General features: G+C 38.4%; 2 long non-coding RNA genes across 2 annotated transcripts; both read left to right on the top strand.

Annotated features, from left to right (window-relative positions):
- Positions 1–3,041: 3,041 nt before the first annotated feature.
- On the top strand, positions 3,042–4,911 carry LOC120004607. Its single transcript, XR_005469562.1, has 4 exons — positions 3,042–3,272; positions 3,365–3,528; positions 3,631–3,693; positions 4,593–4,911. It is a non-coding gene; the product is annotated as an uncharacterized LOC120004607 (long non-coding RNA).
- Positions 4,912–8,296: 3,385 nt separating this feature from the next.
- On the top strand, positions 8,297–9,128 carry LOC120003251. Its single transcript, XR_005469318.1, has 3 exons — positions 8,297–8,581; positions 8,674–8,837; positions 8,940–9,128. It is a non-coding gene; the product is annotated as an uncharacterized LOC120003251 (long non-coding RNA).
- Positions 9,129–11,902: the final 2,774 nt, after the last annotated feature.

The raw sequence follows: 11,902 nt of genomic DNA, 5'->3' as shown, positions 1-11,902 counted from the left end.
TCATCATTCTGAATTAGTTCGATTTCTTTTAATAAGTACAGTGATTAATTGCATTGAATAGTCAATCCTTGTGATACGACCTCGTACTTGCATAATCTATTCTACTACGGACTTGTGCGCTTGCGAGTAATTTAATTTGGGATTTTTGCTTACGATTTTAAGCGATCGAAAATTGCTATCAACTACGGCCGCTTAGGCCAAGGAAGTCTGAGGCAATAACAGGTCTGTGATGTCCTTAGATGTTTTGGGCCGCACGCGCACTACACTGATGTATTCAACGAGTCTATAGCCTAGGCCGACAGGCCCGGGTAATTTTTCAAATTTCATCGTGATGGGGATAGATCATTGCAATTGTTGGTCTTCAATGAGGAATTCCTAGTAAGCACGAGTCATCAGCTCCTCTTCAGCAAGGCAGAACGACCAGTGAACAAGTGAAAACTAACCCGGCGATGGGTCTTTTGGGCCGATCGAAGTTCAAGGGGAGGGATGTGGGAAACTACAGCTCCTCTTCTGCGGGCAAAATGAACCCCTAAGCAAATTGCGCCAAGGAACCAAAAAAAGATATGCGCTCCCTTCGCTTGGAAACAGTGTCGTAGGGGGTTGTGTCGTCATCCATATTATATATGAAATGACTCTCAGCAATGGATATCTTGGCTCTCACATCGATGAAGAACGTAGCGAAATGTGTTACTTGGTGTGAATTGTAGAATCCCGTGAACCGTCAGGCTGAGGGCACACCTGCCTGGGTGTCACGCAACGTCGCCAACAATCCCCTCACCCCCTGTATAGGGAATAGGTAGGGGTGGCGGATATTGGCCTCCCATGTGCTCTCGCTTGCGGTTGGCCCAAAAAATAGCCCCTTGGCGATGGTAGCATGAGGCGTTGTCTGCTAGTCGGGTTGTTTAGGAATGTAGCCCAAATCGGGCGATAAATTCCTTCCAAGGCTAAATATGGGTGAGAGACCGATAGCGAACAAGTACCGCGAGGGAAAGATGAAAAGGACTTTGAAATGAGAGTAAAAGAGTGCTTGAAATTGTCTGGAGGGAAGCAGATGGGGGCCGACAATGCATCCCGATCAGATGTGGAACGACGATAGCCGGTCCGTCGATCGGCTCAGAACGTGGATCGACGAGGATTGTGACTGCGTCCAAAGCACGGGCCTTTAATACGCCCGTGGAATGTCGTCGTTACAATTGAGGATGGCAGCGCGCGTCTACCGATCTTGAAACACATACCAAGAAGTCTGACATGTGTGCGAGTCAACGAGCGAGAAAACCCGTAAGGTGCAAGGAAGCTAATTGGTGGGATTCCCTCCGGGGGCTGCACAGCCGACTGACCTTGATCTTCTGAGAAGGGTTCGAGTGAGAGCATACCTGTCGGGACCCGAAAGATGGTGAACTATACCTGACCTGGGCGAAGCCAAAGGAAACTCTGGTGGAGGCCCGAAACGATATTGACGTGCAAATTGTTCATCTGACTTGGGTATGGGGCGAAAGACTAATCGAACCATCTAGTAGCTGGTTCCTTCTGAAGTTTCCCTCAAGATAGCTGGAGCCCAGCTCGAGTTCTATCGAGTAAAGCCAATGATTAGAGGCACCGTGGGCGCAACACCCTTAACCTATTCTCAAACTTTAAATAGGTAGGACGGCGCGGCTGCTTCGTTGAGTCGTGCCACGGAATCGAGAGCTCTAAGTGGGCCATTTTTGGTAAGCAGAACTGGCGATGTGGGATGAACTGGAAGCCGAGTTACGGTGCCCAACTACACGTTAACCTAGAACTCACAAAGGGTGTTGGTCAATTAAGACAGTAGGACGGTGGTCATGAAAGTCGAAATCCGCTAAGGAGTGTGTAACATGGCGGCTGAAGGCAATGTTAGGGAATCCGGATACGTTGGCGGGGGCTTCGAAAAGAGTTATCTTTTCTGTTTAACGACCCGCCCACTGTGAAAACGGCTCAGCCGAAGGTAGGGTCCAGCGGCTGAAAGAGCATCGCACGTCGCGCGGTGTCTGATGCTTTCCCGATGGCCCTTGAAAATCTGGAGGACCGAGTGCCTCCCACACCCAGTCGTACTCATAACCGCATCAGGTCTCCAAGGTGAACAACCTCTGGTTAATGGAACAATGTAGGCAAGGGAAGTCTGCAAAATGGATCCGTAACCTCGGGAAAAGGATTGGCTCTGAGGGCTGGGCACGGGGGTCCCAGTTTCGAACCTGTCGACTGTAGATGGACTGCTCGAGCTGCTCCCTCGAAGAGAGCGGGTCGCCGCTTGTCGGCCGGGGGACGGACTGGGAACGAAACCTTAGGGGGCCTTCCCCGGGCATTGAACAGTAGACTCAGAACTGGTACAGACAAGGAGAATCCGACTATTTAATTAAAACAAAGCATTACGATGGTCTCTGCGGATGCTCACACAATGTGATTTCTGTCCAGTGCTCTGAATGTCAAAGTGAAGAATTTCAACCAAGCGCGGGTAAACGACGGGAGTAACTATGACTCTCTTAAGGTAGCCAAATGCCTCGTCATCTAATTAGTGACGCGCATGAATGGATTAACGAGATTCACACTGTCCCTGTCTACTATCCAGCGAAACCACAGCCAAGAGAATGGGCTTGCCAGAATCAGCAGGGAAAGAAGACCCTATTGAGCTTGACTCTAGTCTGACTTTATGAAATGACTTGAGAGGTGTAGCATAAGTGGGAGTCGGAAACTGCAAATCTGAAATACCACTACTTTTAACGTTATTTTATTTATTCCGTGAGTCGGAGGCGGGGCATTGCCCCTCTTTTTAGACCCAAGGTCCACCCTAGACGGGCCGATTCGGGCGAAAGACATTGTCAGGTGGGGAGTTTGGCTGGGGCGACACATCTGTTAAAAGATAACGTATGTAATATCCCGTATTTTTGGGACCCGTTAAAACGGACAAGTGTCCATAGTAGTATTATAGTATCCATTGAACCATGTATTCTAAAGGTTTTACTTTTGAAATTCTTTGGAAAAAAAATAAATAAATAAAGAGTTTATATTGTGTGAAAAATAAAATATACAAATATATATGGACATGGGAAATTTAGGAATTTGATTTTAAATAGAATGGTAAAAAGGTCAATTCCAACTTAACCCTACTTGTCCATTCTCTTCTTATTGTTCCTTATAACTCCCGAAACCCATTCTCTTCTTACTTCCGAAAAACCACTCTCTTCTTAGTCTCCCTTTTAACTCTAGAAAAACCCACTAAATTGGACTACAAAGAGCAGCCCCTGTTTTACTTGTTGGTAAGCACCTTCCTCTTATTTTTTTTCCCATGTTTTCCTCTATATTTGCTGCTCCATAGCTGGCTCAATCAGCTCTTTCGTGTCCACTGCAGATTTGCCAATTAAGAAGAGAATTTTGTGTGAAGTTTGGCTAATTCAGGCCACTAGGTTCGGGCACTTTGTAACCAGTTTTTATCTTCCATTCAAACTACCAAAAATCACTTAAAATAGCCTTTGATTGCTTAGGCAAGAGTCGATCACTCTTCGGCAACTTAAGGTAAAAACTTATATATGAGTGTTAAGTTAAAATAAAAATAGGGGTTTTATTAAATTGATGCTAGGCTTGATAAATTAAGTCATATTATGTTAATTTTCATAGGATTGGTTCATTGGATAATACTTGACGCGTGTTGCTTAAGCTTGTGAAGTGTGTCTACAAGAGGTAGGGGAATTTCTACCCTCCTTGATAATTCCTTCTATGACTTGTGTTAATTCCTCCTTTGATTGTTGCCCATGGATAATTGTTGGCCTCTATTATTCTTTGTCTTCCTCCATGGATGTGTTTTTGTGGCCTAGTCCGTTATTGTGGCTCTAGACCATCTTGCACTTATCATATTTTACAATGAGTTTTTGAAACAAAGATATTGCATAAAGGATTTTAATTGTATTAAATTCTTTTGATGCATTAAAGAGGAAATTGTGATTTCATTCAAAGTCACTAATTTATAGTAAAGTGTTTGAGATATAATTTGTGGTTAAAGTAAGTTATTGTAATGATATAGAAACTATATCATTTGTTGAATTATAAAAGTTTTGAATTGTATTTAAATGTGGCATATATTGAGCCAAGTTTTGTGGACAATTGTTGGTTGTATTGTTGTATCACATTGTTCGGTGTGGGGTGTACAACCCACTACCGGTTTAGGTGTCTGGATATCCTTGTTGTTTAGGAGTACACTTTCCTTAAATGGATCCTCCCTTGTGTGTGATTGTGACCTTAAGTGTACTTGTATACACTTGGTCAACGAGTGCTTCGGCATTCGGTGTGCCTCAATTGTTCCACGTGTTGTTTTAAATATATAAGATATTTATATTGTAAATTGCATTCATATCATGCTGCATATTGGTTATCGTACCTTGCAATTGTTATTTATACTCTTATTTTTATGTGCTATGTTTTCTATGGCACCTTGAGCGCTGTGAATTTGTATAGGGGCCCGAATCTAGTACGGTTCCTTCTGGTATTGTAGTTCTATTTCTCGTTGTTTATCGTTCTAATTTTATTTCCCTACTGGGCCTTCTGCTCATCCCTTTCTTTTCTTTTCCTTCTTTCCCCCTCAGGTCAGGAGGATGTTCAGGATCGACTGCCGGAGGCGTGACAGTGCAGTGTAGTCCGTGTCTATTAGATTTATATTTATTATCCGTATTAGAATTTAGACTAGTTAAACTATTGAAATTTTGACATATTTTCTCAATCACCCTTTTACTTGAGCTAGTTTGGTTCCGCTGCGATATCGACCACTGAGGTCTAGTATTCTGATTTTGTTGGATGTTTTGCTACTTTCTTTGAGATTGACCACTGAGGTCTTTAATTATTCGATAGTAAGAAACCGTAGTTTTCTGGAGGCTTAGTGCCATTTGAGTCCTCTTAGGACAATTATTTAGTTGTGTGCAGGTTGGTGCTCATTGTACTACAATGTTGTGCCACGTTCGTCGAATTTTGTCTGTGTGTTTTCTATTTTGTCTGTGTGTTATTGCATGTCATTAATGGTTAAGGAGAATTTTTCAATATTTGAAGTAAATTCATGAGTGTTGGGTGTTGTGATGATAAATGGAGTTGTTTAGAGATTAACGCACTTTATGTTAAGAGAATGATCTTAATTGTAATGGAGTAAATGTCTAAGTAATGGTATGATGTTCTTGATTAATGATACCTCATGAGATGTTAATGTTAAGATGTTTGTGGAAAATATGACCAAGTGACGATCATGCAAATCAATGTGTTTAATGATGAAAGTGTAGTTGTGAAAATGCTAGAAGCATATGGAGTTTTTAGATATACATGAATCATTATATCTTGAACTTGTTGTGAAATTATTGCGTAAGTTGCTAATCTGATGAAATATTATATGTTAATACCAAATCAAAAAAATTATTGAAGTTGTCCACTTGTGAATGTATGTTAAAAGAAAATTTGAATACTAGTGAAAGTTGTAAAGGTATAGTGTATAGTGAAGTTGAAAATTTGTATGGTGAATATAAACGGTAAGGTGGATGATATGAAACATATATATTGGGTTCAGATTAATTTTGATGATCATTTTGATTATTATGGGAGACATGTATATTTATGGTTGCTTATAACTTTTTGTTAATTCATGCTAGATGGAAATATTTAGTGTAAGTTCTCAAATTTGTTATTGGAGACATGTTTACTCAATTATGTGGATTTATAAATTAATTATTTAAGTGATCTTTGTGATGTCATGATTGGAGTATGATGGTTACGGTGTATCAAAATTTTTTTTAAGGATAGTTGGTTCTAAAGGTTCGATTGGTGAATTGTGATCCTATTGTAGTTAAGGTTGTGTGATTTTGATACATTGGGTAAACTAATAATTCCTTTGTGGATGATATATCATTTGATGGACTTTTGGATTTTCATAGTTTTAGTGGTACTTGATGATTCTTTTTCTATAAAAAGGTAGATAGAATGAATATTACACAGGTTATTTTATGGTGGGTTATAATGATGATGATTATATTATGAATATGATTCAAATAGTTAACGAATGTTATAAGGACATAGTTATATCGGTTAAATAATATGAATATGGGTTAACAAAGTAAAGTTTTATGGTTAGATAATCTTTAAAGGAGGAGGTAGACTCTTCTAAAGTTGAAGCTGTTTTTAAATGGAAACAATCAAAGAATATAGTAAAGGGGACAAGCTATTTAAAGCTAAAGTTGTGATCAGCTATTAAATACTAATATTCCTTTTCGTGTTGTAAGTGTTTGACAAGTTTGTTGCCTACCATCTTGTATTCAAGTTGCATCCAATTCTCGATGCATTGATAAAGTAGTCTATAAAATGATAATGTGTGAAATTGATCAGGATTTGACTGAGGATTATATTTTTGAATTTTTTTATTTATTTGAAACATGTGGTAATACTCCAATGAATCAGTGTTGAGGTGTTTTAAGAATTGACTACATTTTTGTCAATCAATGGTCTTTCTTTTCTTTCTGCATATATATTATAGTATCCTTGACAAGCTTTATTTTCAGAATGTATTCATGAGACAGAGAAGTTTTGGAGTAGCTATTTTGAGTCATATCTTGAAAATCCATGCATGGTAATAACTAATAAGGTTGAAAATTGTTCCGAAACTATACTTTCCTTTACCATTTTATAGATCATAAAACAAATTTTTGAAGTCATTTATATATATATTTTTTCTTTTCGTTATTATTGAAGAAATATAGGGACAAGTTTTTCTTAATGGCTTGTATTATAACATGTCAATGATGCACCTAACACGTGATATATAATATCTTTCCTGCCCTACTTATAATGATGGCGTGTAGGACTACATATATATATAGGCGGACTTATCTGCACAAATAAAAAAAATATATATATCTATCAACATCATAGTTTATGATCATTTGAGGTTTAAAATTACTATTCCAAGCTTGTTGTAAAAGTAGTATACTAGTATCTTTGTATTAGTGTGATTGCGTGCATGTTTGTACATGTGTCCTTTGATGGCGTCAAAGTTACTAAAGTAATGAACTATGTGGAATGTAGCATATATGTATTAAGTGTTAGAGATTTTATCAGTTCTATTATAACGTGGTGTAGCTTTTATGTGATAGGAAGAAAATTTGTCAATATTTACCCCTTGGCTATAACATTCGGAAATTTTCTTGGCTCGTTAATTGTGGAAAATTACTTGAGCATTATTTGGCACATCTGTTGACTCAGTTTGACAATGTCTATTTGTTTGTTTTATTGACAAGATCGTTAATTCTGTGAACTTTTTCTTTAAACTAATAAGAGATATCATGTGACGCTATAATTAGTTATAGATTTTCTAAAATGTTATATTTGAATGAGTTCCATGGTTTGCTAATAAGTATGATTTATGTTAAGTAGGAGAAGTTATGTTATGAATTTTTTTTGATACTTTAGTTAACTTTATGTAAAATTAGCTTCTATTGACTTTACAAAAGCTATGCACTATTTCTTTTTGAAATTTACAGTTGGATTGGTATGTATTGGAATTGGTTAATGGTTTCCAGTCTAGTCCATGAGTTGAGACATGAAGTGTGCATAATTCAAATACTAGAATGACTTTTATTTATTAGATTATTTATTTATATGTACTTGAAAGATTATGAGAATGACTCGAACTGTTATTGAATCTTTTGGAGCAGGATTCATAGTGAAACATCTCTCTTAATATTTTGTTTTAAGGTTTGGAGTGCTTGATCGCATGGAAATCATGTCCTAGTGTTTTGTGGTTATTCATAAATGTTTCATGCCTTGGTGTTAGTCAGAAATAAGTTATAGCATGAGTCAACTAGCAGCTTCTTATTGAAAATTTCGAGAACAAAATTTTTGTTTAGTGGGAAAGAATGTTACACCCTGAGTGCTTGCAGTTCTTATGTGTTTGTGAATTCTTAAAAGTGAATATGTTGTGTTATGTGCTATTACTTGCAGCCATTTAAGTTTGGTGACTGGTATAAATTTCGGGGACGAAATTTTTGTTTAGTGGGGAAGAATGTTACATCCCGAATGGTTGCAATTCTTGTGTTGTGAATTCTTGAGTAGTAGACAGGTAGTGTTTGTGGTATGTTAGTAACGTGTGTTTGCGTGTTTAAGTTTAGAAGGTTGAATAAATTTCGAGGACGAAATTTTTGTTAAGTGGGGAAGGATGTAATATCCCGTATTTTTGGGACCCGTTAAAACGGACAAGTGTCCATAGTAGTATTATAATATCCATTGAACCATGTATTCTAAAGGTTTTACTTTTGAAATTCTTTGGAAAAAAAATAAATAAATAAGGAGTTTATATTGTGTGAAAAATAAAATATACAAATATATATGGACATGGGAAATATAGGAATTTGATTTTAAATAGAATGGTAAAAAGGTCAATTCCAACTTAACCCTACTTGTCCATTCTCTTCTTATTCTTCCTTATAACTCCCGAAACCCATTCTCTTCTTACTTCCGAAAAACCACTCTCTTCTTAGTCTCCCTTTTAACTCTAGAAAAACCCACTAAATTGGACTACAAAGAGCAGCCCCTGTTTTACTTGTTGGTAAGCACCTTCCTCTTATTTTTTTTCCCATGTTTTCCTCTATATTTGTTGCTCCATAGCTGGCTCAATCAGCTCCTTCGTGTCCACTGCAGATTTGCCAATTAAGAAGAGAATTTTGTGTGAAGTTTGGCTAATTCAGGCCACTAGGTTCGGGCACTTTGTAACCAGTTTTTATCTTCCATTCAAACTACCAAAAATCACTTGAAATAGCCTTTGATTGCTTAGGCAAGAGTCGATCACTCTTCGGCAACTTAAGGTAAAAACTTATATATGAGTGTTAAGTTAAAATAAAAATAGGGGTTTTATTAAATTGATGCTAGGCTTGATAAATTAAGTCATATTATGTTAATTTTCATAGGATTGGTTCATTGGATAATACTTGACGCGTGTTGCTTAAGCTTGTGAAGTGTGTCTACAAGAGGTAGGGGAATTTCTACCCTCCTTGATAATTCCTTCTATGACTTGTGTTAATTCATTGTAGGAAAAACTTTTATCCTCATTGATAATTTCCTTTCATGCTTGTTTGAATCATTGTAGGAACCTCCTAAATTCTTAAATTTCTTGTTCCTACAATTGTTTGATTGTTTTTTTGATAAGCATACAATTGTTTGATTGTTGCCCATGGATAATTGTTGGCCTCTATTATTCTTTGTCTTCCTCCATGGATGTGTTTTTGTGGCCTAGTCCGTTATTGTGGCTCTAGACCATCTTGCACTTATCATATTTTACAATGAGTTTTTGAAACAAAGATATTGCATAAAAGATTTTAATTGTATTAAATTCTTTTGATGCATTAAAGAGGAAATTGTGATTTCATTCAAAGTCACTAATTTATAGTAAAGTGTTTGAGATATAATTTGTGGTTAAAGTAAGTTATTGTAATGATATAGAAACTATATCATTTGTTGAATTATAAAAGTTTTGAATTGTATTTAAATGTGGCATATATTGAGCCAAGTTTTGTGGACAATTGTTGGTTGTATTGTTGTATCACATTGTTCGGTGTGGGGTGTACAACCCACTACCGGTTTAGGTGTCCGGATATCCTTGTTGTTTAGGAGTACACTTTCCTTAAATGGATCCTCCCTTGTGTGTGATTGTGACCTTAAGTGTACTTGTATACACTTGGTCAACGAGTGCTTCGGCATTCGGTGTGCCTCAATTGTTCCACGTGTTGTTTTAAATATATAAGATATTTATATTGTAAATTGCATTCATATCATGCTGCATATTGGTTATCGTACCTTGCAATTGTTATTTATACTCTTATTTTTATGTGCTATGTTTATTTTCTATGGCACCTTGAGCGCTGTGAATCTGTATAGGGGCCCGAATCTAGTACGATTCCTTCTGGTATTGTAGTTCTATTTCTCTTTGTTTATCGTTCTAATTTTATTTCCCTACTGGGCCTTCTGCTCATCCCTTTCTTTTCTTTTCCTTCTTTCCCCCTCAAGTCAGGAGGATGTTCAGGATCGACTGCCGGAGGCGTGACAGTGCAGTGTAGTCCGTGTCTATTAGATTTATATTTATTATCCGTATTAGAATTTAGACTAGTTAAACTATTGAAATTTTGACATATTTTCTCAATCACCCTTTTACTTGAGCTAGTTTGGTTCCGCTGCGATATCGACCACTGAGGTCTAGTATTCTGATTTTGTTGGATGTTTTGCTACTTTCTTTGAGATTGACCACTGAGGTCTTTAATTATTCGATAGTAAGAAACCGTAGTTTTCTGAAGGCTTAGTGCCATTTGAGTCCTCTTAGGACAATTATTTAGTTGTGTGCAGGTTGGTGCTCATTGTACTACAATGTTGTGCCACGTTCGTCGAATTTTGTCTCTGTGTTTTCTATTTCACGACCCCACCCAAGCCGGGGCGTGACAACGTAGGTGTCCTAAGATGAGCTCAACGAGAACAGAAATCTCGTGTGGAAAAAAAGGGTAAAAGCTCTTTTGATTCTGATTTCCAGTACAAATACGAACCGTGAAAGCGTGGCCTATCGATCTTTTAGACCTTCGGAATTTGAAGCTAGAGGTGTTAGAAAAGTTACCACAGGGATAAATGGCTTGTGGCAGCCAAGCGTTCATAGCGACGTTGCTTTTTGATCCTTCGATGTCGGCTTTTCCTATCATTGTCAAGCAAAATTCACTAAGTGTTGGATTGTTCACCCACCAATAGGGAACATGAGCTGGGTTTAGATCGTCGTGAGACAAGTTAGTTTTACCCTACTGATGACAGCGTCGCAATGGTAATTCAACCTAGTGCGAGAGGAACCACTGATTCGTACAATTGGTCATCGTGTTTGGTTGAAAAGCCAGTGGCCCGAAGCTACCGTGTGTTGGATTATGACTGAACGCCTCAAAGTCAGAATCCGGGCTAGAAGCGAAGCGCGTGCCCGCCGCCCTATTGCCGACCAACAGTAGGGGCCTTTCGGCCCCCAAAGAAACATGTCGTTGGCTAAGTCCTCACGACGGATGAGTCATGGGGACCGCCTTGAAGTGCAATTCCCACCGAGCGGCAGGTAGAATCCTTTGTAGACGACTTAAATACGCGACGAGGTATTGTAAGTAGCAGAGTGGCCTAGCTTCCATGATCCACTGACATTCAACCCTATGTCGCTCCGATTCGTCACTCCCCACTTATTCCAAATCAAACGAGTCCCTCCCTCCGCCATATACGTATCTCGCTTTTCAAATAAATCGGACTGAGGTTAGGGATTATCAAGTCATGCTTCACCAAGGCATGACTTGCATGCAACCAAGGTCAAGTCACTAAAAATCTTAACAAGTCATGAAGGCATGACGTGACACCAAATCCCAAAAAATACAACAAGGCATTGCATGCCACCAAGTCCCAAGAAATACACCCATGCATGGGGTACCATCAAGTCCCTAAGAATACAATGTTGGGCCATGGTGTGCCACCAAGTCCATAAGAATACACCAAGGCATGGCTTGCCACCAAGTCCTAAAGAGTACACCAAGGCATAATGTGTCTCCAATTCTGTAAAAATAGCATCAACTTTTATCAATCATACTTGAACATTTGAAATTGCTTGCCACAAAGTCACCGAAAACACTAAAATGGTAAAAGGCATGGCCTAGCCTCTAAAACGGTGAAATCGGCATCAAGGCATTGTTGCAGGCATTCTAGAATGCATGAACGTATAGCATGCAATGGCACGTGAAACAAGAGAACATTGCCTTCGGAACATGAGAACTTTGAAGTTTGGAAAAAAATGGTGACAAGGCATGCCATAGCCCACGAAAAGTGGAAAACGACTCCAAGGCATGCCATGGCCGTTGAAACGTGACAACTTTGA

Source organism: Tripterygium wilfordii, chromosome 8 (genome assembly GCF_013401445.1).
Source record: "Tripterygium wilfordii isolate XIE 37 chromosome 8, ASM1340144v1, whole genome shotgun sequence".
Classification (NCBI taxonomy): Eukaryota; Viridiplantae; Streptophyta; class Magnoliopsida; order Celastrales; family Celastraceae; genus Tripterygium; species Tripterygium wilfordii.
Note: the sequence above shows the minus strand (reverse complement) of the source record. Positions and strands in the feature narration are given on the sequence as shown.